Source organism: Cavia porcellus, unplaced genomic scaffold, assembly GCF_034190915.1.
Source record: "Cavia porcellus strain 051 isolate PalLab524CR breed Dunkin Hartley unplaced genomic scaffold, mCavPor4.1 scaffold_2, whole genome shotgun sequence".
Taxonomy (NCBI): Eukaryota; Metazoa; Chordata; class Mammalia; order Rodentia; family Caviidae; genus Cavia; species Cavia porcellus.
Window position 1 is genome coordinate 73,070,599 of NW_026947485.1, and position 15,139 is coordinate 73,085,737.

Here is a 15,139-nt window from a genome sequence, read left to right on the forward strand (position 1 = left end):
TAAAAATGAATTTAGGTTACTAAATAATAACTGTGTCCTTAACATTTAAGGAAGACAATATAAAATTTCTCTTTTGAGACAAGGTTTCACTGTGCAGTTCTGGCTGACCTTGAAATCACAGAGATCCCCTTGACTCAGCCTCCCAAACACTCCCAAATACTGGCAGGCACCACATGTCTGGCCTTGATCTCTTTCTCAAAACTTTTTTTTGCTGTTGGGAGCCGCGGCCGACACTGGTCGCCTTACTTGGCGGACGTAGGGCCTGTGGGTGGGAGCGGAGCCTGAGTTAGATTGCCCCTCCCATCGAGTGAGTCAAGTTGGCGCCTGCTTCCTGCCCCCTGATTGCGCTGGCGACTTAAACAACCCGCTCTGTAAGATAGTCTGCCTAGCAACAGCTGATGTTAGCCAGTCAGCCCGCATCGCGCGCTTTGAACTGATTGGCTACTGTTGCCCTATAAAAGTGAATGCCTCTCCCGCCACGAGAGGAAGCACAGAGAGAGATAGAGAAAGTCCACCGGCGAGAAAGGGCTGGTGACAGAGAGGAGGCCTCGCGGGGCCCACGTGGAGACAAATAAAGGCAAGGTTGCACACCGTCAGAATCTGTCGCGTGTTCTTCCTGCAGGCCAGGAGCGACACCGACATTTGGTGGCCCGTACGGGGACTGATCAACCCCGAGACACGGCGGTGGTGTGCAACGCTCCAGCGTGGTGCTGCTGGACAGGTGAGTTGGGGATAAGCCTGGGCTCTGGGTGGCGCACACCTACAGGGCTTTTAGACTCCCCTCAGGCTCACGCGTAGGTGACGGGTTCTTTAAGTCACACGCGGTGAGTTACAGCCCTTAGAGGTTAGAGATGGGTAATTTACCGAGCGCAGAGGCGCGGCCCTTGGTAAAGGCCCTTAGAAAGCTTTTAAAAGCTAGAGACCTCAGGGTAGGTCAAAAAACACTGGAACTATTCATAGCAGAGGTAGATAGGGTAGCTCCCTGGTTTTTACCCACGGGGCATTTAAACCTGCCGTCATGGGAGAAGTTAGGCGGGGACCTCGCCTCGGCGGAATTGGAAGGGGATATTTCGCCGGCTATTCGCCCCCTGTGGGAAATGATACATGCGTGCCTTGAAGGGGAGGGGAAGGGGTTCCCGTCGACAGTTAAGAGACGCGGAAATCATAGACGCACGCAAGGCTTTTGAGCAGGCAAAGTCAGAATGCTCTCGGGAGGGATCTGTCCAGGGGGAAAAAATCCAGGGAAAGATAGAGGACACCCAAGCTCTAGAGTCCTCCGACTTAGATAGCGAGGAGGAACCAGAAGGTGGGGCAGGAAGCCGAGAGGCCAAAAACCCCTATGCCGAGTTGCGCCGTGAATTGGAATTGTGTGCATGCGCCGCCCGGGGAAAGCAGAGAGAGGAGAAAGGGCCCCTGAGCGCTCTCTGGCGGGGAGGAGACAGAGAGCCATCCGCTCCGCCCTGGAGCTCTTTTCCAGAAGCGGCTCCCCGCCGAGAGGCCGCTACAGGGAACCCTCCCTTCTCTCAGCCGGCACAGGAAGTGACGCCCCATTCCACTCTGTCGCGACCGCCGTCTTATGACGTTGCGCCGCGGGGCGGACGATATTTTCATGGGCGGTTATGGAGGGGTGAACGATGGCCCGGAGGGGATCCACCGATGCAAGGAATGGATTAGGGTCTTTATGGAGTATATCCTGTGCAAATGGCCCCAGGCCAAGGGCGCAATGTTTGGGAACCGTTTGAAATAAAACAGATTAGAGAATTAAAAAGCGCTGTCACGACCTTCGGGCCCACAGCTCCTTATACTATAGCTATGCTAGAGAATCTTGCCTCTCAGCCTCTTACACCAGGTGATTGGATGCAGCTGGCCAAGGCATGCCTTCCTTCGGGTAGTTATCTTGATTGGCGAGCCTGGTATGCCGAGTTTGCCATCGAGCAAGCAGAAAAGAATGTTAGCAGGGGGCATGCAAGGTGGAACAAAGATATGCTCCAGGGCTCAGGTAAATATAGGGATGACCAAACTCAGTTCCCCAATGAGGTGTATGACCAAATCTCTAATATTGGGCTCCGCGCATGGAAACAGGTGAACGGTGCGGGGGCGGCCTCATTATGCCTTTCAAAGATAGTGCAGGGTGCCACAGAGCCATTTGTTGATTTCGTGGCTAGGATGCAAGACGCGGGCGATAAAGTTTTTTCAGACCAAGAGGTGGCAAAGCCCCTGATCAAACAACTCATTTTTAAACAATGCACAACAGAGTGCAAAGCGGCTCTTGCCCCACATAAAAACAAGGATCTCAATGCTTGGATTAGGATTTGTAGGGAGATTGGAGGGCAGATGACTGCAGCAAAGCTTGCGGCGGCCTTTGTAGCCGCAACAGCACAAGCTAAGGATGCTTCTGGACCTAAGCGAGATCGTAAGCCCAAAGGATGTTTTGGCTGCGGGGAACCAGGGCATATTAGGAGAGACTGTCCGCACAGTGTTAATACACGGGAAGGGCCAATAGGCGTGTGCGAACGATGCAGGAAGGGAACACACAAAGCGAAAGATTGCAGATCAGTTTTTGATGCCCAGGGAAACCGCATTAGTGGCAGGGGGATTCAGGAGCCAAAAAACGGCCAGAGGGGGCCCTCCTTACGGACGGGCCCCCGCCCCCTAGACAAGACAACACAAGGTGGCAGCCCTCCACAAGGGCTACCCCTGGGTCAGCAGGCGTGGACCTCTGTGTCGCCTCCAGACTCCTATTAACGCCCGATATGGGCGTTCAGGTGGTCGGGACCACCTTCAAAGGACCGCTACCTGAAAAGTCAGTTGGTTTAGTGATTGGACGGTCCTCCACAGCCCTCCGGGGCCTTACCGTGCTCCCTGGGGTTATAGACTCAGACTACACAGAAAACATTAAGATTATGGTCCAATCTCATGTAGGGACCATGGTGATTAATGAGGGGGATAAGATAGCACAACTTTTATTGTTCCCCAGTCTCCATGAGAGATTCCAGTCTAGACAACGGGTTAGAGGGGATCAGGGTTTTGGCTCCTCTGGAGAAATTTTTGAAGGACTTCATATGACTCTTGATAAAAGACCCATGCTCTCGCTCAGGGTTAATGGTAAAAATATAACAGGACTCCTGGATACAGGGGCAGACCGCTCCATTGTCTCCAAGAGGGACTGGCCTTCTAGCTGGCCCACCAATACAGCTGATAACACACTCCAAGGGTTGGGGATGGTGGCTGCCCCCCAGGTTAGTGCCGTGACCCTGCCTTGGTGTGATGAGGAAGGTCACCAAGGACATTTTCAACCTTTTGTTCTACAGCTGCCGGTATCTTTGTGGGGAAGAGACATCCTCACTCAGATGGATGTCACTCTTACATCCACCTGCTCTCCCCAAGCCAAGGGTATACTTAAAAATCAGGGATATGTCCCCGGCAAGGGCCTGGGCTCTGCCCTGCAGGGCCGGACATCTCCCGTACCTGTAGAAAAAAGGGAAGGTAGACACGGGCTGGGTTTTTCCTAGGGGCCGCTGAGGAAGTTCTCCTGCCTACTCCAATTAAGATCACTTAGAAGTCCCTGAATCCGGTTTGGGTACCTCAGTGGCCCCTACCCAAGGAGAAGCTTTTAGCGTTAACCAAGATAGTCAAAACCCAGCTTCAGGCAGGGCACATAAAGCCATCAACCTCCCCTTGGAATACCCCTGTTTTTGTTATTAGAAAGAAATCAGGTAAGTGGAGGCTGCTCCATGATCTAAGGGCAGTCAACGCGCAGATGCAGCCCCTGGGGGCGGTCCAGAGGGGGCTGCCAGCTCTCTCAGCCATCCCTCAGTCCTGGCCAGTTTATGTTATAGATCTTAGAGACTGTTTCTTCTCAATCCCCCTGCATCCAGAGGACACCCATAGGTTCGCCTTTACCTTACCCACCATTAACCAAGAAAGCCCTGATCTCAGATACGAGTGGATAACGCTGCCCCAAGGTATGGCCAACAGTCCCACTATGTGTCAGATTTACCTTGATTCCCTACTGGCCCCCCTACGCAAAGCCTTCCCCAGAGTTAGGTGCATTCATTACATAGATGATCTGCAGATCAGTGCGAAGGACATAAATAGGTTAGAGGATATGCTAGGCCAACTGGTCAAGGCCCTGAGAAAGGCTAATTTACATATTGCCCCTGACAAGATTCAAGGAGGAGACATAGTGACTTACTTGGGTACCAAAGTCTCCCCTACATCGATTTCTCCACAGAAGGTAACCATCAAAACAGATAATCTTACAACCCTAAATGACATGCAAAAGTTACTGGGAGATATAAATTGGATCAGACCTTACTTGCACATCCCTAATTCGGACTTAAAGCCCCTGTTTGATCTCCTGAGAGGGGATCCGGATATTGCCTCCCCTAGACAGTTCACCCCAGAGGCCAGAGTTGCTCTAAAAAAGATAGAAGAGGCCCTAAGCAAAGCTACATTACAGAGAATTGACCCAAAACAGCCTTTTGAGGTCTGCTTGTTGCAGACCAGTTCCCAGCCCACGGCAGTGATTTGGCAGAAAGGACCACTTCTGTGGGTGCACCCTAAGGTTTCACCTGCCAAGATTATTAAACATTACCCGAAAGCAGTTGCTTCTCTGGCTCTAGAGGCACATAGTAGAGCCATCCAGCATTTTGGCTCCACGCCTCACGCTATTCGGGTGCCTTATACCGCTTCTCAAATAAAAATTCTGACTGCTTGCATAGATACTTGGGCCATCCTGAGATGTGTATTTCTTGGGGAGATAGACAATCAGTTCCCTAAGGACCCTATACTACAGTTTATTACTCAACATCCGGTGATATTTCCAAAAATCACCGCCCCTACACCCCTTACTCCTGCAACAACAGTCTATACTGATGGGTCAAAAACCGGGATAGGGGCCTATGTGGTCTCAGGCATGCCTCCAGTTAACATACAGTTTAAACCAGATCAACCACAGGTGGTAGAGTTACAAATTGTACAAACCGTCCTCGAGAAGTTCCCAGGGGCCCTTAATATTGTTTCTGATTCAAAATATGTTGTCAATGCCATGCAGGTCCTTGAGACTGCAGGCCCAATTAAACCAACCTCCAAAGTAACTAACTTGTTTTTGTCTATCCAGACATTGCTCATAAATAGACACAACAAAATATACATCACTCACATAAGAGCACATACACACCTACCAGGGCCCATGGTACAGGGCAATGCGGCTGCTGACGCGGCCACTCGCCCGTTATGGATTTTCAATATGTTATCTCCAATAGAGCAAGCCCGTCAGTTCCATGACAAATTCCATGTCAATGCCAGGACGCTAGCCAACCAGTACCGCATCTCCAGGGCTGACGCGCGGGACATCGTGCGACTGTGCGGCTCATGCGCCACACACACGCCTGCCATATCAATGGGGGTTAACCCCAGAGGGTTGATCCCTGGCGATATTTGGCAAATGGATGTCACACACATGACAGAATTTGGATCTCTTAAGTATGTCCATGTCTCCACGGACACCTGTTCTCATATTATATTCGCAACTGCAGAGACAGGTAAAAAGGTATCTAATGTGATCAATCACTGCTTAGCGGCTTGGGCCGCGTGGGGCAAGCCCAAAATATTAAAGACAGACAACAGACCAGCCTATACAGGAAAAGCCTTCAATGAGTTCTGTAAGACTATAAAAGTACACTTAAAACATGGTATCCCATATAATCCTCAAGGCCAAGGAATTATTAAAAGAGCTCATAAAAGCCTCAAAGAAATCTTATGTAAACAAAAAGGGGGAGTAGGCCAGGGCCTGCCCCCAAAGGCACGGCTATCCATGGCACTATTCACATACAATTTTTTAAACCTGAACAATAACAACCACCCCCCGGCTATGGAGCATTGTAATCCATCTCCTAGCAATAAGGGATGGGTAAAATGGAAAGATGTCCTGACGGGACAATGGATGGGCCCGGATCCGGTAGTCAGCTGGAACCGAGGTGCGGTTTGTGTTTTCCCGCAGGAACCGGGACGAGAACCATTGTGGGTCCCAGAAAGACTGACGCGTGCGACAAGCCCTTCGACTGAAGACTAATCCTGTCCTGCCGGAGACCAGCAGCAGGCCTGACAGCCAGATGAACCCGAAAAAGGCTGCTTTTTTCGTTGGGGGCGTTGTCCTAGCACTCCTCAGGATAAGTATGGTACATGCGGGGCTGGGGGGCCCCGCTTCTGGAATAGATCTTCGCACGAGCCTTCTTGGCAGTCCGTGCGATTGCGGAGGTGGCACGGTAAGCAGTATACCACCTAGCGCCAAAAAAGGACCAGGGACCGATTGTGGGGATAAAACAGCATTCTCAGTTGTGTACCCCTCCACTGCAGGAGGATTTAGTCAACCATCCTATCAGTGCATACTTAAGCCTAAGGTGAGTCCCTCAGGGCCTGGTGATCTCGCCACATGTCCCTGCACTAAGTTTGAGGAATCCATGCATGTTACATGCTATACAGAGACAAAACAATGCAAACTTAAGAGTACAACCTATTGGATGGCAACGCTAACTACAACTAAAAGCCCTGTTGCCCCTAACCATATTCCCGCTGCTGTAGGCAGTTCTCCATTCATGCAGTCGGGTTGTAATGGAGAGGTTGGAGAAACGGTCTGTTGGTCTATGACCGCTCCCGTTCACATCTCTGACGGTGGAGGGGTCCAAGACCAGTACCGGCAGGAACAGGTCATCGAGCGATGGGAACAATTAAATCCGTTCCCTGAAGTCAATTACCATCCACTCCTACGCCCAAAATCCCGAGGCATTAACCTTGACCCCGCTACTGAATCCATATTAGAGGCTACCCACAAAGCACTCAATCTTACTGACCCAGGGCTGGCCTCCGATTGTTGGCTGTGTATGATGATGGGAGAATCATGGCCGCTGGCCATGCCGTTTAGAGACTATGAAAGTAAACCTTACAATTATAGCACACCCTATAATTGCTCACATGGGCCTCCATTTCGGGTCCAGTTTATGGGACAGTTTAATGCATCCTGTTTTCAAAAGTACCCACAGAATAATAGTTATGATATTGTTGTTGGAGCGCTGGCAGTCGCCTCGTGTGAGTCCATAACCAATGTAAGTAGTAGCTCGCCGCTATGTGCCCCCTTTGGCAAAGTATTTGCTTGCGGCAATGGTCATGCTTATATCTACCTGCCCAGTAATTAGACCGGCCTATGTGGCCTAGCTTACTTGTTGCCTGACATTGGTATTGTCCCTGGGGACCAACCCATGCCCATCCCAGCTGTGGACACCTTTATAAAAGACATAAGAGAGATGTACTGATTTTACCTCTCTTGGCTGGTCTGGGGATAACTGGAGCCCTGGCCGCCGGGACTGCGGGCCTAGGAGTTTCATTAACCAAATATACTCAGTTATCCAAGCAATTGATAAAAGACATGTCTATAGTTGAGAGAACCCTTCAGGAGATACAAGATCAAATTGATTCCCTTGCAGAGGTTGTTCTGCAGAATAGAAGGGGCCTAGATCTACTCACTGTAGAGAGGGGAGGTATCTGTATTGCCTTACAGGAAAGATGCTGCTTTTATGCCAACAAGTCCGGAATCGTTCGAGACCGATTAAAGAAACTGCAAGAAGACCTAAAAAAGAGAAAAAAAAAACTACAAGACAATCCCTTTTGGGGAGCCTGGAATGGCTTGCTCCCCTATATTTTACCATTGTTAGGTCCCCTGTGCTCCTTGCTTCTGCTCTTACTTATAGGACCATGCTTGCTCCGATGGGTCACATCATTTATTAATGGGCGCCTTGCGGCGGCCCGGCGTCAAGTACGCCTGGTTGCCCATGCGGCCCTGGCAGCAGCCCGTGATGGGCACAATGACCCCCAGGCTTACGCATGGCTTGCTCGACTGGCCTACGACCGGGTCTAGATGTGGCGGGTCTTCCGCACTCCTTCCCTATTGACACTACACAGCAGGGTAGGTGAGTCAATGACGGGTAAGAGCGTGCCTCCCCAGCACGACTCGACCTAAGCCAGGCCCTACCCCATACTGCACGAAAGCCGCTGGATTACTAGAATCTGCCCAGATCTAGATGTCTCTCCAAGGGGATCGCACGGAGGGGCATGAGTGCATGCCTATGTGCATCCAGGTTCCGTCCAGTTCACTCCTGGCCCTGGAAAAAGGACGAGGGTCTCAAGGCCTTGGTGGACCCGGGGACGGCCGACCAGGGTCCAAGCCAAGGGCCTACGGTGGGCCTCAACACAGGGCATAAGCCTCTGCACTCGATCCAGGGCGGGCTGCGATGCATACATTCATTCAAAGTAAATAAAATAGGGGGAGATGTTGGGAGCCGCGGCCGACACTGGTCGCCTTACTTGGCGGACGTAGGGCCTGTGGGTGGGAGCAGAGCCTGAGCTAGATTGCCCCTCCCATCGAGTGAGTCAAGTTGGCGCCTGCTTCCTGCCCCCTGATTGCGCTGGCGACTTAAACAACCCGCTCTGTAAGATAGTCTGCCTAGCAACAGCTGATGTTAGCCAGTCAGCCCGCATCGCGCGCTTTGAACTGATTGGCTACTGTTGCCCTATAAAAGTGAATGCCTCTCCCGCCACGAGAGGAAGCACAGAGAGAGATAGAGAAAGTCCACCGGCGAGAAAGGGCTGGTGACAGAGAGGAGGCCTCGCGGGGCCCACGTGGAGACAAATAAAGGCAAGGTTGCACACCGTCAGAATCTGTCGCGTGTTCTTCCTGCAGGCCGGGAGCGACACCGACATTTTGCATCACCAAATCTTTTTCCCACGTTTCATGTTATTGCTGTAGTTGGAATGTAGAGAGTCTACACTGACTCTATTTTGGCCTGGACGTATCTGGTTGACAGTGCCTTGGTAAAAGGTGCAGGCCTTGAAGCATCTCCTCAGGATAAGTGCATGAGGTGCCCAGAAGGACAAGAAGCAAACAAGTTTTGTTTGTTTTTTTAAATTTTTTTTTTATCGGTACCGGGGATCAAACTCACAACCGCCTGCTTGCAAGGCAGGTGCTTATGCCGCTGAGCTAAATCCCCAGCCCCAAGCAAACAAGTTTTACACTCTAAGCATACACAATATGAGCTTCTTTGTTCTTTACTTCAATAAAAACTGCTCACTTATGCTGGTAGGGCAGCAGCCATTTTGCTGACCTTTGGTGTGTGTGTCCCTTTATTTTCTCTTTGCTTGCAGAACCCCTACATTTGGCACCTGAACAGGGACTTGACAGTGGAGAAGTCTGCTGTGGAGGGTGACTGGCCTTTGCTGTGTTCCTGGGGTGGGACACGGCCCCGGACATGCATCTACTTCATTTTCTTTGGAAAATCACTGGGTAGATCATGGGGAATTCTCTGTCTGAAGCACAGCAAAGGCAGAGCTGTTTTTTCTTCGTAAGAAGGTGGGCCATGTTGCCCAAGCATGATTTAGTACAACTTTTGTGAGAAATTCATGATTACTGTCCTTGGTATCCTGATGGAGAAACAACAAACAAAAGTGATTTGGAAAGGATTTTTAAAAAGAAAACAATTCTTGGGGCTGGGGATTTAGCTCAGCGGCTTAAGTGCCTGCCTTGCAAGCAGGCAGCCGTGAGTTTGATCCCTGGTACCGATAAAAACAAAAAAGACAAAAAAAGAAAACAATTCTTAAATTGTGTTTTTTATGCATATTGTTAAGGTCTTTTTTATAGTCAGTGAACACCACTTTCCTGCTTTACCTACTGATTCACTGTTTATTCTCAGATTTCACTACCTCTAGATGTTGAGTTGCCTCAGGAATCAACTGAAGCCATCTCATCATTTTCTTATAGGACCACATTTTCTTATAGGATCATCATATTTCTGGCTGTAAATGATATTATTGATGAAATTGTTACTTCGACACAGCAAATATTAAAACAAAGTAAAAGGAAAGATGACACACTGGTTTAGACATTTGCAACTTAAATCACAGAAGTAACTTAGAGCTCTTTAAAGTAAGAAAATAATCCATAATCCTACTGAAAAATGGGGCTGCACATAGTGGCATATGCCTATAATCCCAGCACTTGGAAGGCTGAGGCAAGAGATTGAATCTGAGGCCAACTGGGCTACACCAAGAGTTTAAGTCCAGCCTAAACTACACAACAAGATCCTGTCCTCCTAAAAAATAAAATAAAGCAAGCACTAGAGAGAGGAACCTAAAAGAGAAACATTTTGCCTGGGTTACTTTTTTCTCACTGCTGGGACAAAATACCCACCTCCCAATGTTTACAGGGAGAAAGCAATTTAATTTTTAAAAATAACTTTATTGTATTACTGTCATAGGGTAGCTCCTTCTAAAAGTCCATCACCAATTTTAAATGTTACCAGGTTTAGGGTTGCTCACCTCTTCTGGAGTTAGATTTCAGGTTCTTCCTGTCTCAAAGGATAGAACAAAACTAGCAAAAAACAGTGGCAAAGTTTATTTTAAAATGTGAGAGTGAAGAGTAAGACTCTGACTCTGCAGAGTGAGCTTGGGTTGAGTAAGAGTAAAAGAAAGATAAAAGTACAACCTGGAGGATACAGGGCAGGATATTGTGAAGAAAGCCAAGATAGCAAGCTTTTCTTAAGTCTCTGTCCTTTTATACTGTCCAAATCTTGAGGAACCCGTGAGAACTTCCACATATGGGTCCGGAGAGGCAGCACTGGGATCCCATGCCTCAGGCTGATATCAGGTTTAGGCCATTATACTGAAAACTTGCTCAAGTTTGCCCACAAAAGTTCACACGCTGGGCTTTGGGAACTGTTTCGTGCAGATTCCAGGATTTTGTAATTGACAGGTCGTGCCTATTTCCTAGCCACCTTTGCCATTCCCCAATTTCCTATCTCATTACTATGTATTCTTGTGGGGTTTTTTTGTTTGTTTTTTTTTGTATTGAGGATTGAACCCAGGGCCTTCACACCAATCTACTCAAGCTCATTTTTACTTTTTTACTTTGAGATAATATCTCGCTAAGTCATTTAATTGTTGAAGTTGTACTCAAGCTTGAGCTTCTCTTGACATAGCCTCTCAGAGTGCAGGGATAATAGACAGGAACCACCACACCTCCACTTCAAAAGGTAAGACTTTTGAAAAAAGAGAAGGGAAATACAGTAGGACTTACTAAGCTAATATTAATGGTATTTAATAATTTAAAATAATGCTTTGTTTCTATCTGTCCTATGATACAGCAGGATAGTTTTATTCTTTGTTTCCTTTTCTGAGCTGCCTTTAGAACATCCTTTATTTGTTTTATGTAGAGGTAAAATGAATAAAGTGTAATGTAAAATTCACTTTGACTTGTAGTTTGTCTCTTATCAAACTGTTGTTTCCCACTCTCAATACAATATGATGACATCCAGTTAAAAGTTTCTCTCAACAGTGTTTAAACATGGAAACTTTAGGACTTACTAATTTACTAACAACAACTGCAGAAAATAGTTTCTCTCTCTCAAAAAATGTCCACTGAATTGGGATGAAGCTCAGTAGAAAAGTGCTTGCTTGATCCTGGGTTCAATCCCCAGCACAAGCAAACAAACTAAAAAACAACAACAAAAAAACCCAAGCACATTCATTTTGCATCTTCTTTAGGCAGATCATCCATGTCAGTTCTTTTGCATCCATTCATCAAAATCTGTGCCCCATGTGCTTTTTACTTTTCCAATACTTGGAAACAGACTGGATGTCATCACAGGTTAAATCTGTTTCTCAGAAAAAATGGTTTCAAAGCAGATAACTAGAACTTATGAAAATGAATTTGGATTTCAAATTAATTATAGTTTTAGTACAGAAATTAAACTGTTTTACTTAGTTATACACATTTGAAGCAATCTTTTTCCCTTAAAATGGGTCTCTTTTGTCATATGTTATTGCCACAATCTGCATCTAACGCTGAACAATTCAGATGGCAGCCAGTTCAATTTTTCTAGATTTGCCTTGGCCTCCGCAAAGATAAAAATAGTTTTGGACAAAACAGCTGTTTTACTGTAATTATTTACTACATTTTTATCCTCAATATATTTAGTGAGTATCTGCTATATGTCAACCATTACCTTGAGTTTGAGGTACAATTTTCACTAAAACAGCCAAAATTTCTGCCCTCAGGAACTTTGTAAGGGGGGCAAAATATATCTATTTAAAAATAATTATTTTATTGAAAATAATTATAAAATTTTAATTTTAAAATTATAAAATAAAATTATATATATTTAAAGGTCAAAACATCATCTTTTGAGGAGCCAGGTGTGGTGGCACATGCCTGTAATTCCAGCAGTAGGATGGATGAGGTGGGAGGATCACATCAAGTTTGAGGCCAGTCTGGGCTACATAAAAAGACCCTCAAAGCAAACGAAACAAAAATCATGTTTTGAGATACACATGTTGTGAAATAATTAATTACTACAATCAGGTTCATTAATATATCCATCACCTCACATACAGCAAGTCTTAATGTCTTCCACTTCACATTTTATAATGGAAGTCAAAAAACACAATCACAAAGAATGTGCTCAGCATCTTATTCCTCAAAACAGATCAAAAGTTATGTAAATAGCATTCTAAACCGGGAGCAGTGGTGCACACCTGTAATTCCAGCACTTGGGAGGCTGAGGACAATCGCCAAGAGATCAGCCTACAAAGTGAGTTCAAGGTCGGCTGGAACCATATAATGAAACCTTGCCTCAAAAAAGACCAAAAAAAAAAAAAAAATTATCATTCTAGATAGTCTTGATATCATTTTTAAAAATAAGAAAACAGGCACTGTCACATATATGGTTTTGTAACCTGCTGTTTTGCTTAATGAGAATTTTGTTTTGCTGTTGAGACAGGGTCTTGCTATGTAGTTTAGGTTGGCCTTGAACTCACTATGTATCTCAGGCTCGTTTGGAACTTTTAATTCAGCTTCCCAGTTGCTGGTATTACATGTGTGCCACCGTGCCCGGTTTGGGGGCATTTTTTATTTTAAAAAAGTCAACTATTGAGGCTTCACATGGAGACAACAAAATGTATTCACTAACCGTCTCTATTTCCATCATTTCAAGTCACCAAGTTCTATCCTAACTAACCGTTTCTGGACCCCTTAATTAGTCATTTATCTATTTTCTGTCACAATACGTAAGATCTGCTTTTTAAAAGTTTCATATAAATAGAACCATAATATTCTATGGCTTTTTTTTCCTCAATGGATTTCCCAGATTCATTCCTGTTGCATGTCCAGAAATTGATTCCTGTTTATTGATAATTAGTACTCATCTCATTGCATGGCCGCATCTCGTTTATTCAATTACCAGTTAATGGATATGAGGGCTTTTTTCCAGTTTTTAGTCACTAAAACTAAAGCTGCTGTAAACACTTATGTGCAGGGGCTGGGGATTTACCTCAGCGGCTTAAGCGCCTGCCTTGCAAGCAGGCAGTCGTGAGTTCGATCCCTGGTACCGATAAAAAAAGACTTGTGTTTAAACACTTATGTGCAAGCATTTGTGTAAATACCTAGAAGTGGAATTTCTGGATCATAGGATAAGCATAGGAATACAGCAGCTTCCCAAACTAACTAGTGTTCTGCAACTCATAAACTGTAGATGCGAGTCCAGCTGTTTTGTGTCCTTGCCAGCACGTGGCATTGCCTTTTAAGACACTCTAATAAGTATGTGATCAAGATGTACTTCTTACCTAACCCAGTCCATTTTTTAAAACCTCACCTAAAAAATGATCATTAATAAATTCAAGAAAAATCGGGTTAGGGATTTAGTACAGCGACGCAGCGCCTGCCTGGCAAGCGCGAGGACCTGAGTTCATCTCCCAGTGTCTTACTCCGGCTAAAAAAAGAAAAACCTAAACAGTCAATAGAATCCACAAGAACTTGCCTGGTTTGGCTCTGTAGCTATTTGGTTTCTATTTTCCCTCAGAAACCCCCAGGCAGCACCATGAAAACTTAAACTCGGTGTCAAGCAGCAGGAAACGCCTCTCATGTCCGCGACTGGGAATATTTGGGAGAGCCCGCCATTTCTTCTGCGGCGCCTCACCTTTTCCAACAAGCTCCAAACCCAGAGCAAAAAAGATCCACCTCTTCCGGGACACGGTCACTACCCAAGATTTGACCTAAGGATGGGGAAGGAAGGGAGCTTCCGGTCTCGCAATTGGCTCTAATCCCGCGAGAAGAGATGACGGCCGAGCGGCGGTGGTGGGAAGGGAAGGGGGTGTGGCCGGGGAGCGCGAAGTCCCGGGGAGTAGGGGAGAGTGGGCGGGGTCGCGCGCACCGGGCGTACGCATGCGCGCACGCGGCCGGTCGGACTAGGCTGAGAGGGGAGGGGGCGGTGGCACGGCAGCGGCAGCAGCGTCGTTATTTCCGTGGTCCGTACGGTGTGCAGCGGCGCGGTTGGCCACGGGAGCAGTAGGTAGGGACCGCGCCTGCGAGCCCCCGAGGCGCCCCCCTGGGCTCTGGCGCTCGAGACTCGCCGCGCCCGCGGTGTACAGACCCTTGGGACACCAGGTCACCCTGCGGCCCCGGCCCTCAGCCGTGCTTCAGGTAGGAGGCGGAGGCGCGCTTGCCCGCCGGCCGCGGAGGCCTGGCCTTGCCTCTGGACCTGGCGGCCTCGGCCCGGGATTCCTCCTCCGGCGCGGCAACACGCTGCCCCTGTGCGCCCCCGTGGGCCGGGGTGCGCCGGGCTGGCCCTGGCGGCCCTGTGGCGGCCCCGCCCCAGGTGCGCCCGGCCCCGCCCCAGGTGCGCTCGACCCCGCGGCGCGAGCGACCCTGAGCCGCGCGCCTGCAGCCCCGCCCGCGGCGACCCGGGTCGGCCGAGGGTCCCCGTATGGGTGAACTTCAGGACTGGGTGCTCGGGATCCTGAGCTGCGAGAGGGCGCCCTAATACTGCTCCTGGACCATTCATAGCCAGTATTAAAAGTTGGAGTCTCTGGAGTTGGTTCGTTGTAGGCCAGTGACGGACTGGTTTGTGATTTATTTTTTTCATTTTTAAATAGTAGGAAAGCAATGTGTGAGCCACGGAAGGTGGTGGGCACTTACTAAAGTGAGGGGCAGTAGTGTTAATTAGTATGAGATTTAATTACATGGAGATAGTTTTTTGCAGGACCAGCCTCAGGCTCAGAAGCATTCTGCTTTAAGGGTTTAGTAAGTCTTTTACTT

The 15,139-nt window shown here is 47.8% G+C and overlaps 1 protein-coding gene across 6 annotated transcripts in view; it reads left to right on the top strand.

The window, feature by feature from the left end:
* Positions 1–14,259: 14,259 nt before the first annotated feature.
* Positions 14,260–15,139, top strand: part of Naa35 (N-alpha-acetyltransferase 35, NatC auxiliary subunit) — a 69,125-nt gene continuing 68,245 nt past the window's right edge. For 2 of the 6 annotated variants that reach the window (XM_063243771.1, XM_063243783.1), the window contains exon 1: positions 14,712–15,124. The gene's annotated coding sequence lies outside the window, so the exon portion shown is untranslated. Of the gene's footprint in view, positions 14,525–14,711; positions 15,125–15,139 lie in introns of those variants that run through there. The other 4 variants (XM_063243765.1, XM_063243775.1, XM_063243768.1 and 1 more) reach the window with 4 other exon arrangements.